The following is a 14,617-nucleotide window of genomic DNA, read 5'->3' as shown; positions in this document are numbered from 1 at the left end:
GCATGTCTTGCAGATACTGGTTATGGTCTGAATTAAACTTAAACGTTAAGGAGGCAGACTGGTCTATTACACATTTCAGATAAGAAACCGGAATCAGACCTGCCTGCTGGTTGGAATTAATAAAGTCTAATTCAATTAGCTAATTTACCTTATAGCTTGCCTAGGTGAAACCTATAGGCATGGCATCTAATAATGAGAAGTGTAATGATTTCAGAAGTAGATTTATTAACAGCAGGAACATAAGTTCTGCAAGCGTTTAAGCAATGCTATTACTGATTTTAAACTTATAACCAAGTTGAGGGATTCAGATTAGTTGGTTATTCCTATAGGCATGCTTTCTAAGTGTGACTGATTTTAACCTTTACGAAAATGCAGAAATCCTATAGGCATGCCGTCTAAAATGCTATTTTTTATTATTTAAGCCTATATATTGTTTGCCTAGTGATGGATACGTATGCAGTATTCAAAAACCCTATAGACATGCTTTCTATATGATAGGCAAAATGCAGAATCCTATAGTCATGTTCTCTATATGAGATGCAGAAATGCAAAAGCTATTGATATGATATATATGCAGAACTTATAGGTAGGATTTCTAAGATGCAAAAGTGCAGAAGTTTATAGATAGGATTTCTATATGATAAGGTAGAAGTGCAGAACCTAAAACAGGATTTCTATATGAAAATGTAGAAGTGCAGAACCTAAAACAGGATTTCAAAGATGTCGAAATGCAAAAATCTGGCCATGATTTGCAGAACTAAAGACCTAATGAGCATGATATCTAAACTTATGCATACATGAGTACCCCTCCCCTTTTCACTATAAGCCCCCATGAGTTATTACAAATTATTACAGCCTAGAATGAAGAAAAGAAAGTAAAAAGTACATCATAAAGCTAAAATCCCAACCAAGGAGAGCCTGATTCAGACTTCTGTCTGAAGCATGAAGTAAACCAACTCCAAAGATCAAATTCCAAAGCCTTTCTCCTATTTGGGATGTGTCAGAGTTACCTAAGAGTCTCAAGTGGGCTCCGGGTAGTGCTTACACCCAAATATATTGCAGAATTGGATTATAGTGCAGTGTGGAAGGACCAGCCCTCAAATATCCAAGTTAAGAGGGAGCTCAAGGTCCCAAAGCAAGGCTCATAGGAAGCGGCAGAACTTAGAATCTAAGACAGAGTGCAAGTGCATAGAGGGGATTTTGGGGAAGGCCAAGACAGGCTGGTGGTCATACCCAGCAATTAGGAGTGCTGGCACACCCCTAACCAGCCTGTTAGCCACATTGTTTGGGAGTTAGGATCCTTTAAGGTCCAGACATGAGCAGCAATTTGGATACTGCCATGCCTGAACCTTAACTCAAACACATAGAAGAGAATAAGGGTATGAGGAATTCACACAGCAACATATGCAAAGAGAACAACATATTCAGTACATAACATAAATAACAAAGTAGACAAGATTGTTAAAACTGTAAAGCAAACACATAGGGATGAAGCTGAAAGTTAAATTAGAGCATACCAGTTTCAGGGAAATAAGAAGAGAAGAGCAGTAGTAAAGCCAAATTGCAAACACACAGCCAGAAGATTTCAGAAGAGAGTAGAGTGTTGAATTGAGAATGTAGGAGTATTGAAATTAAAAGTGTTCAATAAGTGTTGTGTCAGTGTTGAACTCAAGGTCCTAAAGAGTATTGAATTGGAAGTCCCTAAAAGTGCAGAAGGGTCGTGCCCTTTATAGTGCAGAAAACAAGTAAGAAAAGTAAGAAAATAGTTTCGAAATCAATCACATAAGGTCTCCCTTCAATTAAGGGATTCTGATTTCAAACGGGCAAGATAATTAAGGAAAGAGTTTGATCAGGATCTTTTCCAAAGTAGCACAATAAGGGTAAATACACAGAAGTTATTTAAGGATAGAGTTTGATAGCAACACGGTTTGTGCAAATAAGGAAAGACAATCAATCAACAGCCAGTAAAAAATCAGATATTGAGTTTTGGTATGAATGAATCCAACCAAAAAAGGTGAAGAAAGGTTTAATTAAAGAAAATTAGTAACAATCAATCGATCCTTATTAAAAGGAATTCTGAATCAATCACAAGTTGACAAAACCTTTTGAAGGAAAAATTCCTCATATATAAAGCATACAGACATATCAAACAAGAAAAAACTGTCATGCTAAAAAGCCTAGTATAGAAGAGTTCCAGGTCAAAGAAGTTCGAGTTCAGTACAAAGACTCAAAACGAGTCTGAGAAACCTAGAGTTTCAAAATAGAACCGTAGTCTCAAACACAAGATTGAAACTCGCCAAAAACCCCAAACCCTAGGGTTTTCAAATAACGGAAAGAAGACAAATAACGGAAACAGGTTCAGAGACTTATGAAAAAAAGATGTAATAGCAAGTTTGAAACAACAAAGTGAGAAAGTTGATTTGAAGCATAAAGAACACGTTTTAAGAAAGCTTGGAACTTAAACAAGTTTCAAAAGAGAAACGAGATAGTATAGCACGTAAGAGAACAATAGAGGAAACATATTTAACAAAGAACTCAAACAAAGTCCAAAAGAAAGCAACTAAAGACCTAAAAGCTTAGTGGAAAATACAGTAAAGGAACATAGGGGTAAACGAACACATAAGATAAACATGTGAAAGCATGATATAGAAGCAAGTAAAAGAAAGAACGGAGCACAATAGAAGAACATGCAAAATAAGGCAAACATAAAGATACAGGAGAAGAACGTGCTAGGTAGAAAAAGAAAACATACAAACATAGCATAGACAGATACACACAAAGAAAAGAAGAGGAAGAGTGAGAGAAACATTTCGAAAAAATTTCAGAAACCCTAAATCGAAGAGAAACAAAATTTGAAAGAAAAAATTAGGGAAAACGTTTTAAAACTCTAGTAGAGCACAGATATAGCATAGATTTAAGAAAATAACCAGATAAAAACTCAAATGGCTAGGGTTTCAGAGAAACCCTAGAAATGAGAAAGGCTTGGAAGAAAAGTCTGATCTTGAGTGGGATGAGTTAGAACCAGGCTCGAAATGGTTTAGATGTGCCGGAGCAAGGCCGGAAAGGCTTTAAAACCATGGATATGAGAGGATCTGAACGGACACCACTGAGGTCAGACCTCAAAGCTTCGAACCCCAAACGTTTGAGAGTGGAGGGAGGTGAGTACAGGCCATCCATGGCCTGAGAAGCCATGGATTCTGGTGAGGTTGTGGTCGGAGAGGATGAGAGAGGCTAGGGTTCCAGGAACCTTCGAGAGAGTTTGAGAGAGGGAGAGTATTCAAAGGCGGCCAGCTGATTGAAATGAGGGGATTAGGTTAGGGTTGGGGAATTAAAAAGGCAAGGGACGATCGTGGTCGTTGATCAAAATGATCAACGGCCTGGATTGAAAGAAGGACCGGGCGGGTTAATTGGTTAGGTCAGGGTCAGGTTAAAATTGAAATTGGACCGGTCTAATTGGGGGTCAAGATTGGGTCAATTGGAGGGTCAATTTTGGCTATAATTGAAACAAATTGGGGTTATATATTAAATAGCCGATTTTTCCCTTTTATTTTACAAAAAATAGTAAAAATGATTTTGAAAACAAATTAAAAGCACTAGATTAGTTAATAACACATAAATATTAATTTAAAAATACTGAAACCAATTTTATGATTATAAAAATGCTATTAAATCTTAAAGTAGGCTAGAATTGCAATTATATGCAATTTAGCTTTAAAAATACCAAATAAATTTGTAAAAATATATAAAAATTACATTAACTATATTTTGATATAAATATGGGAATAAAATAAATTATTCACCAAAATTGATGATTCTAGGAGTAATTATTAATTTTGTACTGCTAAAATGGACAATAAATTGGTTTTAAAAATCTTTTAAAATTTGGGAAAAATACTAAAACACTTGGGCATGCTCGTACATATGTTATTTTGAAAGTATTTTGTATATATGAAAAATATACAGGGAAAAATTGGGTATCAACAGCTGTCCCTCTTTACCCGGGAAGTATGAAAGCGTTGTCGGGTAAAGATATGATGACCAATTTTGACGGAACGAAAAGACTTGAAGAATTTGACCGTGCTCTAGTTCCTGAGCTGCCTACATATCTATGGTCTTACAGGAATCAGGCCATATGTAGTTTAGAATCCATCGGCAGAATATGTTGACGGAGATTTTTTCAAGAACGGACGAGATATTCGGGTTGGGGTGGATGGTTATAGTCTAGTAGGGCTGCGGGAACTGGAGCGGGATCGCTCCTGCTGAGACGTCCATTGCTAGCCGGTTTACCTGCAAATGAGCAATACGAACATATATTGTGCATAATTTTAAACGTGATGCAAGTTCCCGTTGGACCATGAATGCTGTCTTTGGACGGTTAGGATGACGTCCTCAGACCATGACGTCCTGGGCCATAAAGCGTATAATAAAGGATTCGCAGGCCATGAAATGATGCTCTCGGGCTATGAGGACAATGACTCCGAGCTATGATGCCTTTGAATAATGATATGCAAAAGATAAAATGGGGTCCTCAGGCCATGGCATGGCGTACTCGGGCTATTAAAATGGTGTCTCCGAACAATGATGCCTTCGGATAATTTGGCGATCTTTCAGCCCATAAGATGCTGAAGGAGGCGATCTTTCAGCCAATGCAAAAATGTAAATGAGGTGGCGGTATTTCAGCTAATGCAAGATGTAAATAGAAAGTGGCGATATTTCAGCCATGCAAAATGTAAACGAGGTGACGGTATTTCAGCCGATGCAAGATGTAAATAGAAAGTAGTGATATTTCAGCCATGCAAGAAAAATAAAAGTGGCGATATTTCAGCCGTGCAAGATGTAGATGAAGGTGGCGATCTTTCATCCATGCGAGACATAAATAAAGTGGCAATATTTCAGCCACACGAGGCATAAATAAAGTAGCGATATTTCAGCCATGCAGGTGGAGACAGGGCTTAGTCTCGAAAGGCAGAGTGGTAGCCTTATACAATGTAAGAAATGCAGGTGGAGATAGATCTTAGTCCCGGAAGGCAGAATGGTAGCCTTATGCAATGCAAGAAATGCAGATGGAGATGGAGCTTAGTCTCAGAAAGCAGAATGGTAGCCTTATGCAATGCAAGAAAGGCAGGTGGAGACAGAGCTTAGTCCTGGAAGGCAGGATGGTAGCCTTATGCAATGCAAGAAATGCAGATGGAGATAGAGATTAGTCTCGGAAGGCAGAATGGTAGCCTTATGCAATGTAGGAAATGCAGATGGAGACAGAGCTTAGTCTCGGAAGGCAGAATGGTAGCCTTATGCAATGCAGCGAAATGCAGATGGAGGTAGAGCTTAACCTCGGAAGGCAGAATGGTAGCCTTATGCAATGCAGAGAATGCAGATGTAGGTAGAGCTTAACCTCGGAAGGCAGAATGGTAGCCTTATGCAATGCAAAGAATGCAGATAGAGGTAGAGCTTAACCTCGGAAGGCAGAATGGTAGCCTTATGCAATGCAGAGAATGCAGATGGAGGTAGAACCTAACCTCGGAAGGCAAAATGGTAGCCTTATGTAGGAAGTAAAAATGGCAATTGGCAATAGAGTTTTCTTAGCTGATAGCGGATTGCAGTATCGTGATTGCTGAGGATATTGTGCCTGTTGGGGACACTGTTGTGCGGATAGCAGTTGTGAGCAAGTGCATCGATTTGGAGAGTTGTATTCCTGAACTTTGTGAGTGAGCGTATAGTACATTTGATGATTTTGTAACTCAAGTGCATGTATCCAAAGAAAAATCGTGAGTTTGTAGAGAGAGAAAAGTTAGTTTGTATCCCCGCTGGCTTTGCTTGACCTGCTCGGCTTTGATCTGGTGATACTGTACGTATCATTGGGGTAGCGTTGCTAAACAAGGCAATTTTAGTAATGAACATACATGATTTAGTAAAAGCATAATATAAGTGCATAATTAAGAATAATATTTTTTTAGATGTACTGATGACTACGACGTGGTTCAAGACATTGCAACTTCGCTTGCTCCGGAATTTTGAGGGTCCTCCTCAAAATTCTACCCCAATTTACTAGGCTGCTGCTCCTGACGACCGTTAATGATAAATGGCTGGAATCGACTTCGGAATTTTGAGGGTCCTCCTTAAAATTCTGCCCCAGTTTCCAATAGCGGGGGAAATGGAAACTTTATTGAATTGTAACCGAACCCATAGGGCTACCTACATATCCCCTCTTAAACGGGAATCAGGTCAGGCGTAGTTCAAATTACATCATAAAAGAAAGCATAGAGGTTACACATAGTATCGCTTGACTGCATCTGAATTGATCGGCTTTGGCCAAACTTCTCCATCCATTTCTGCAAGTATGAGGGCTCCTCCTGTCAGAACCCGGTGAACCATGTACGGACCCTGCCAGTTGGGAGAGAATTTCCCTTTGGCTTCCTCTTGATACGGAAAAATTTTCTTTAACACCAGCTACCCCAGTGTGAATTGTCTCGGCTTGACTCTTTTGTTGAAGGCTCTGGACATTCTGTTCTGATAGAGCTGACCGTGGCAAACTGCATTCATTCTCTTTCCGTCTATAAGAGCTAGTTGCTCGCAACGACTCTTCACCCATTCTGCGTCGTCGAGCTCTGCTTCCTGTAGGATCCTTAAGGAAGGAATTTCTACCTCAGCAGGTATGACTGCTTTTGTACCATATACCAACATGTAGGGAGTTGCCCCAGTTGATGTGCGGACTGTGGTGTGGTATCCCAATAAAGCAAATGAGAGCTTCTCGTGCCACTGCTTATGCTTCTCTATCATTTTCCTTAGTATTTTCTTGATATTCTTGTTGGCAGTTTCTACGGCTCCATTCATCTAAGGTCTGTAAGTTGTAGAATTCTTGTTTTTTATTTTGAAGGTTTCACATGTGGATTTTATCAAATCACTATTGAGGTTAGAGCTATTGTCAGTAATGATCGACTCTGGAATTCCGAACCGACACATGATGCGGTCACGGACAAAGTCTGCCACAACTTTCTTAGTCACTACTTTGTATGATGTTGCTTTAACCCATTTGGTGAAATAATCAATTGTCACTAGAATGAACCTGTGCCCGTTTGATGTGGTGGCCTCGATAGGTCCGATGACATCCATTCCTAAGCGGTGAACGGCTACGACGAGCTTGTTGCATTAAGCTCATTTGGGGGCACCTTTATCATGTCTGCATGTATCTGATAGCGATGGCACTTTCGGACATACTGGACGCAGTCCGTTTCCATAGTCATCCAAAAATAACCAGCCCGGAGTATCTTCTTAGCTAAGGAAAAACCGTTCATATGTGGACCGCAGGTCCCAGCACGGATTTCCTCTAGTAGCCTGGATGCTTCCCTTGTGCCGACACACCTTAATAATCCTAAATTAGGAGTCCTCCTATACAGGATTCCTCCGCTGTGAAAGAAATTGTTAGATAACCTCCGAAGTGTGCGCTTTTGAGTGGGATTTGCGAGCTCTAGGTATTCTCCTTTTTCCAAGTGTCACACCTCCTTTTTCACACCCCGGGAAGGGTATAAGGGAGTTTTTCCAATTAAAGGACAATTGAAACGGGATTTATTGTTAAAAGATTCAGAGTCGCCACTTGGGAAATTTATGGTGTCCCAAGTCACCGGTTCAAATCCTGAATCGAGGAAAAGGTTGACTCTATTTAACAGTCCGCGAACCAGAAATCCAGGTAAGGAATTCTGTTAACCCGGGAGAAGGTGTTAGGCATTCCCGAGTTCCGTAGTTCTAGCACGGTCGCTCAACTATTATATTTGGCTTAATAATCTGATTTTAGAACATTTTGAACCTATGTGCAATTTTAACCTTTTAATCGCTTTTAATTGATTTTTAAAAAAGATTGAACGTCGTTTAAAACATGCCTTTGGATTGCGCCACATGAAATGCACCCGCAATCTGGAACATATCTTATTCAACGTTTTAAGATTTGATTTGGGTCACATGAAATGCGCACCCGAGTTTAAGAAAGTAAAAATTATTAACTAACGCACCCTAAAGCAACTACGCGTTTTTAACTTTATGAGGGCCATGGAAAATTTGCTAAATGGCACGCCTCGAATTCTAAGAATTAAAGAATTAACTAAGCGAAGGCATGCATTTGAAGATTTTATTTGGCACGACCCCTCAATTCCAATTTTAAAAGGGAACTCGGACTAGACTTGGAGGACCATAAGCCACTTATATTATCCAATATGGCTCACCTCGTAATGTAACTAGTGAGAATTCAATTAATTAGAGGATAGAATTATCAATGCTTTTAAGACTAAAGTTTCGAAAGACATGTTTCTCGGAAGACCTGCGAGTGGAATTAAAGGACATTGGGCTCGGAAGGCTGGCCCTACTGCCAAAAGACCTGCCCTGCCCTGATATAGGCCCAATGCAAGCCCAAACCGTAGAGAACGGGCATCGACAGGTGCGGGACTCCAGATTGAGTCCCTACGCAGGCAACACATCAGAATTATCTGAATTACTAGCCCTGATCTCATTAACTGGGCCATCGTTAGGCCCAAGTTCAGACTCGCCCTTTGTGCACAGTGGAGTGACTGTAAAGAATTCAAGATAATACATGAAACATAAGATGGAATTGACCCCCCCCCTCCTGAATCTCGATTATTCAAGCCTGAGGTGACCAACCATTCTCAGCAAAAATGTTCAATGTACAATTAACTGATGCACTTCAATTAAGCAACTCGGTGAAACATGAAATAAAACTAACCCTTTATTCCTGAACTTTAACTATCAACTAACCATTATGAGTTGGCAAACAACAAATCTAACTCAAACATGCTCATAATCAACACCAAGATAGACTAATGCTTCTGAGCTTTAGCCCATTAATTGAACATTCTGAATTGAAACAGCTAATCCAAACTAAGCATGCTCACATAGTATTTCAAACTTTTAAACCTAAACTAATATTTAAACATGAAGCAACCTTGAAAGCACTTGACCGGAAACAATACCCTTATAAATCAAACCACTGATGACTTCCAAACTTTGTGAACAACATAGCTCAATTATTAAGGTTCGTCCAAATTGCTATATGAATCTCAAGCTTACACTTCTACATACAGATAACAAGGATTGCAAAATTGACCTATAACACTAAAACTAAATAAACAGCAAGATCCAAATATGTCATAGTCTCCACAGTTCACAACTAATTATAGCATGAGAATTCGATTACTTAAAGAGAATTTAACTATGACTATACTATGAATAAATGAAGGAATATAAACATCAAGTAAAGAAACAAAGAACTAAAGCATAATGGTGCTTCCATTTCATCCTTGAATCAAGCCCTACATCATGATGGTCCAGAACTTGTACCTGGAATTCGAAAATAAAAGCAGAAAATGGAGAATCAGCAACCGAACAGTAGCAGACCAATACCAGCAGCACCAGCTCAACCAAGATGAACTTGAAAACAAAATGAAAACAATCCCACTCGAACAATACCCAAAAAAACTTCAAAATTAGACCTCAAACACCCAATCTCAGTCCATTTTAAGACAATATCAATCAAAAACTCTTTTCAGGATTTGAAAACATGCAGGAATTACAGAGTGAATTTCAATGAAATAGTAATTTTTACTCTAATTTTCAGCCGTTTGGCCTTTTCTGAATTTCAGCTCTCTAATCTATGCCTTGAATGGCAAGGAAAAGATGCCTTTATAGGCAAGCAAATAGGGCAGACCCAAGGAGATACATTTTTGCCATTCAGTCCTTTTTTAGTTTCTATTTTAGCTTAAACACCCCTGGTTTAAATTCAGATTTTGCAAAGTAGTCCTCTCCCCAGCTTCCTAGAAGCTTCCCAGACAGTTGCAAGTAGATTCCCTCACTAAGACTACCCAAACTAACCCCCATACCCCAGTTATTTACCTTAAACCCCAAATGAGACATGGGTCAAATTAACCCACGGCTGAATTTACCCCAAGAACCCAAACCAATTTGAACGGGATGCTTTTTGCCAAATGGACCAAAGACAAACCAAAGCCCAGACGAACACATATCTATTTGAAAAGAAAAATCTGCAGGCCATGATAACATGCAATGATTTCAAAGCAAATCTACTAACTTACTGATCAATTAATGATGACTAGGCAAGGATTTAACTCAGTTGAAGTAACTTAATTTTAAAATAACTTGGATGGCTAAATAGAAAACAAGATCAGAGAGTTGTCCATGCTATTGATACAACGGACTAAAGATATCAGAAAGCAAACTTTCACGAAGAAGAGAAGGACAATGATGGAAGACCAATCTAACCTCGAGAGATTAGTCGAGTTTCAGCCAGACTGGTATAAGAAGATTAAGCTAAAGAAAAGGGGAGGAAGAAGAGAATAAGACAATCCAAAAAGGAAGAGCAGACAAGAGAAGAAAAGAGCTTACCGATTTAGACTCGAAACCCATCGGAGACAAGAACCTTAACAAAGCTAAGGTCGATCGTTTGAATCAGAACTTCAAAACTTGAAGAACGGTACCTTCTGACCATGCATGTACCAGGATTGACGAAAAAGTGGTTTTGAACTTTTGGGGTTGACCTCAGATTCGAGATTCGCGGAGCTCCAGGCAGATTCGAAGGAAATTGGTCCGAAATTTAGAAGTAGGGGAGTGAGGGAGTCATGAGGTGTTATTTTGGTGGCGTTTGGAGGTGGCGCCGCCACCGAACGGTGGTGGATTTAGGGGCGGCTTAGCTAGGGTTAGGCTTGGGTTCTCTGATAGACGGGGGCATTGGAACGATGAAATGAGGGGGGTAGGGTGCGTTTGGACATATATATATTAACCCCCCCCCCCCCCCCCGTTCTGATCCGTTGGATTAGGCAATATCAGCGGTCCAGATCAAGCTTGTCGAAATGGCGTCGTATGATACTGGGGGGTTTGGATCGGGTTGGACGGTCTGGGCCTGGGTCAAGCGGACGGGTACGGGGAAAATGGCTTTGGGCCTGGGCACTTTTAACTGAAGGCAGCCCAATTCTATCTCTTCAATTTTTTTTCCAATTTTCCATTAATTTTCAATTCATTAGCTTTTAAAAATATTTTCCTTTTTTCCAAAATTAAAATTAAAACCTAAATTAAATCATAAACCAAATTATCATACCAAATTAAATTAATTAACCCTAATAATTGTTACTACAAATAATTAAAAATCAAATTAAAGGGAAAACTACCAAAATTCAAAAATAAAAATTAAAAGTGCAAAATAAACTATTTTTATGATTTTTCCCATTTTATAAAATAACTAATTTGTCAATTAATCCTAAAATGTAAAATTAAATCCTAAATGCAAATGCAACATATTTTTCGCAATTTTCATTAATTAAATAAAAATAAAAATGCACAGACAAATGCAAACAACTACCGAAAAATGCCACAAAAATCCCCAAAATTGCAAACACTGAAAGAAATTGTTTTGTTTTGAATTTATGGGAGTAATTCATATAGGGCAAAAATCACGTGCTCACACCAAGTATTCCTTGATATCATGAAACCAAGGTTTTCCGTCCGCTTCTTCCTCGACATGAGCACAGTAAGCTGGCTGATCATGAATCTTCACCGGAATAGGAACTATGAAGTTTTTATCTGGATGCTGAATCATAGATGATAGGGTAACCAATGCATTGGCAAACTCATTCTGGACTCTGGAAACATGCCGGAACTTTGTCTTTGTGAACCTCTTCCTTAACTCCTGTACATGATGCAAATACGGGAGTATCTTGGAGTTCTTACTTGCCCATTCTTCTCGGACCTGATGTATAAGCAAGTCTGAATCCCCGATCACTAGCAATTCCTAAATTTTCATGTCAATGTCCATCTTGAGCCCTAAGATACAGGTTTCGTACTCGGCCATGTTGTTGGTGCACGGGAATCTGATTTTGACGGACACCGAATAATGCTGACCTGTTTCTGATACTAGAACTGCTCCTATGCCAACTCCTTTGAAATTTGTTGTTCCGTCGAAAAACATTCTCCAACCATCATAGGATTCTGCAATGTCTTCTCCTATGAAGGATACCTCCTCATCAAGAAAATACATTTCTAGGGGTTCGTATTCTCCGTCCACGAGATTTTCAGCAAGATGATCCGCCAATGCCTGTCTCGTGACTGCTTTCTGAGTCACATAGACAATGTCAAATTCACTTAACAGAATCTGCCACTTGGCCAGCTTGCCAGTGGGCATGGGCTTTTGAAAGATGTACTTCAACAGATCCATTCTGGATATGAGGTATGTAGTGTAGGCACAGAAATAGTGCCTCAGCTTCTGGGCTACCCAAGTCAGAGCACAACAGGTGTGTTCCAATAGAGAATACCGGGCCTCGTATAGGGTGAACTTCTTGTTGAGATAATAGATGGCCTGCTCCTTCCTTCCTGTTTCATTATGTTGCCCCAGAACACAACCGAATGCTCCATCCAATACTGCAAGTTAGAGCAATAGAGGTCTGCCCGGCTCCGGCGGGACCAAGACTGGTGGTGTGGACAGGTACTCCTTGATTATGTCGAAGGCTTTTTGACAGTCATCAGTCCATTTGGCAGTGGCATCCTTCTTCAATATCTTAAAGATTGGCTCACAGATGACAATAAATTGTGCTATGAACCGGCTGATGTAGTTAAGTCTTCCCAAGAAACTCATTATGTCCTTCTTGTTCTTTGGCGGTGGCAACTCTTGAATGGCTTTGACCTTTGACGGATCCAATTCTATTCCTCGGCGACTCACAATGAACCCAAGTAGTTTTCCGGCAGGAACCCCGAATGCACATTTTCCGGGATTCAGCTTCAAGTTGTACCTTCTTAGTCTATTGAAGAACTTCCTCAAATATTTCATGTGATCAGTGTCTTTCTTGGACTTGATGATGATGTCATCTACATATACCTCGATCTCCTTGTGTATCATATCATGGAAAATGGTAGTCATGGCCCTCATGTAGGTGGCCCCAGTATTCTTTAACCCAAACGGTATCATCTTGTAACAATACATTCCCCACGTCGTAATGAAGGCCGTTTTCTCAGCATGTTTTTCATCCATCTAGATCTAATGATACCTAGCAAAACCATCAACAAACGACTACAGCTCGTGCTTGGCGCAGTTGTCAATTAGAATGTGTATGTTTGGCAAGGGGAAGTCATTTTTGGGACAGGCCTGGTTGAGGTCCCAGTAGTCGACACAGACTCTGACCTTCCGGTCCTTCTTTGGTACTGGCACGATGTTGCCTAACCATGTTGGATACTCTACTACTCTGAGAACCTTATCTTTGACTTGCTTGGTGACTTCTTTCTTAATTTTCAAACTTATGTCAGGTTTGAACTTCCTGAGCTTCTGCTTTACTGGTGGGCATGTCGGATCCGTTGGCAGCTTGTGTACCATAATAGATGTACTCAAACCAGTCATGTCGTCATACGACCAAGCGATTATGTCCTCATATTCCTTCAGAAATTCTGTGTATTCTTCCTTTTCTGTCGGTGACAAATGAATGTTGATCCGAGTTTCTTTGACATTTTCTGCATCTCCCAGGTTAACAATCTCGGTTTTGTCCAGGCTGGACTTAGGTCTGTTCTCAAAATCTTCAACCTCTTTAACAACCTCTTCTGGTATATCATCTTCCTCTGAGTCCATTTGTCGCGTTGTCTCGTTACATGTCACAGTCATTGGTTCATTAAGATAAGTAATAATAATACTGTAAATAAAGTAAATGAGAGAAAGTAATAAGAGTAAGATTCATAAGAAAAAATCGAAATGCTTTGAAAAATTCCATAACTGTTTTGAACATTGAAGATCTTATTGCTAAATTAAAAGGCAAAAGGAAAGTCAACTAGTAAAAATGAAAAATAGTGCATGATGCTTGTTCAGCCTTGCTACCACGAGGCATTTCGGGCTCTGGTGGTTCTGATGGACCAATTGTTGAGGCGCGCTCCTCGGCTCACGGCTTGTATGGAAGGGCCTTCCTCCCCCTCCTCCTCGAAAATGACACAACAATCCATGTCATCCTCTTCCAAAAACAAATCCCTCATCGCTGCCAGTGCTTCCTCTTCTTTTGACCCATATATAACATCAGTTGGCTGGAAAATCTGCTCCAAGTGAGGTATCGGATGCTCTAGTGGATAATAAGGCCCGCGCCATGGCGGAGACCATTCATTGAACTCTTTCCAGGTGTACTCGTATCCTAGACCGAAGGTGGTGCCATGTTTCTTCAGCTTGACAGACTTAGCAATCCCTTGTAAGTTCTTGCCAAGTCCCTTTCCTGGCTCATATCCGCACCAGTCCAATATGCTTTCGATTTTCTTGTCCCACTATTTATCCTTGTCAACGACATTGACTAGGTCGATGTGGTGATAGGTTTATCCGCCTATCTTCCTTCTTCCTCCGATCGCTAGGATAGTCTGGCGACTGTATATGGGATTGCTACCGTCGCCGTGGATGATCACCTCTTGGTGATTCCACTCAAATTTCACTACCTGATGTAGGGTTGATGTTATAGCTCCAACGGCATGAATCCATGGTCGTCCCAAGAGCAAGTTGTAAGATGCCGGCACGTCTATTACTTGAAAGTCGATATCAAACCAAGTAGGCCCTATCTGTAAACATAGGCTGATTTCCCCAATAGTGGAC

This window comes from Nicotiana sylvestris, chromosome 10 (assembly GCF_000393655.2).
Source record: "Nicotiana sylvestris chromosome 10, ASM39365v2, whole genome shotgun sequence".
NCBI classification, from domain to species: domain Eukaryota; kingdom Viridiplantae; phylum Streptophyta; class Magnoliopsida; order Solanales; family Solanaceae; genus Nicotiana; species Nicotiana sylvestris.
Note: the sequence above shows the minus strand (reverse complement) of the source record.